General features: G+C 44.2%; 1 protein-coding gene across 4 annotated transcripts in view; it reads right to left on the minus strand.

Annotated features, from left to right (window-relative positions):
* The window catches only part of LOC113202297 (zinc finger protein Xfin-like), a 33,786-nt gene that overhangs the window by 3,723 nt on the left and 29,081 nt on the right, over positions 1 to 982 (minus strand). The window lies entirely within an intron of this gene.

Here is a 982-nt window from a genome sequence, read left to right on the forward strand (position 1 = left end):
CCAACACACACACTTATTCTCCCCCAGGTCACGTGACTTGCGTGAGGCGATACCGCACGGCTACTTTCGCTCTTATTTCAAAGCGCCAATACTCCTTCCTCTCCCGTTCCTTACATCCCCTGCCAGCCTGGGGGAAGGGAGATGGGTATATGGAAAAAGGGGAGGGGGGGGGGGTAAAGCCAGAAACGGAAAGGCGCTGCAACGAACGAGCGAGGACGAAGGGACATCACATCATAAGTATGTCGACACAAAAGGCGCAGTCAACAGAAACAAAAATTAGATGAATCATACAAAATAACACAAAAGATAATACGAAAATTGCAATTTATTCAACATGTTTGAGGCTAACATGCTCTGTTGGGACTATAAAACATGCCAACTTAGGAACATAGTTTCAACATAGTTAAAAATGAAGTGACAGAGAAAAGTAACGATCGAAGCACTGGGCCCATATGGAAACTGTTCTCTTTGACTGGGCCGGTAGAAAGAGAACATAAAGGACATCAGCCTATGTTCTTTCTTCCAATCCTTATACCGCTACATTTCAAGTTTTGGTCTTTCCGGTCGGCACGTCGTACGACACTCACCGGAAGAGAGGTTGGCACGTCCGTTCTGCCAGCTGGCAGTCTGACTTGGACACACTTTCCCTCCCCCCCCCCCGCTCTTTTCCCCCGAACGCACACACACCTTCCCCAACAATTTAATAACGGGACAAGGTGCGGGGTAAAACAGACGAATAAATATTTTTTAGTAGAGAGTCAAGTACGGCTATAATAACTCGAGCTATAACTCAGCCCTTTTCAATGCGTATATGTGAAATTCTGGAGTTGAGCGCGATCTCGCGAGCTACAAAGTCTGTTTTGTTTTTGTTTTTTTTAGGAAAAAGGGAAAACTTTGAGGAACTTATTAAGTTTGAAAAACTCAGATAATAAGGAAAAATTAGAGAAATGAACACATTTTTAGGGCACTAAAAATATGAGCC

The sequence above is a fragment of the Frankliniella occidentalis genome, unplaced genomic scaffold (genome assembly GCF_000697945.3).
Source record: "Frankliniella occidentalis isolate FOCC.00 unplaced genomic scaffold, Focc_3.1 Scaffold20, whole genome shotgun sequence".
NCBI classification, from domain to species: Eukaryota; Metazoa; Arthropoda; class Insecta; order Thysanoptera; family Thripidae; genus Frankliniella; species Frankliniella occidentalis.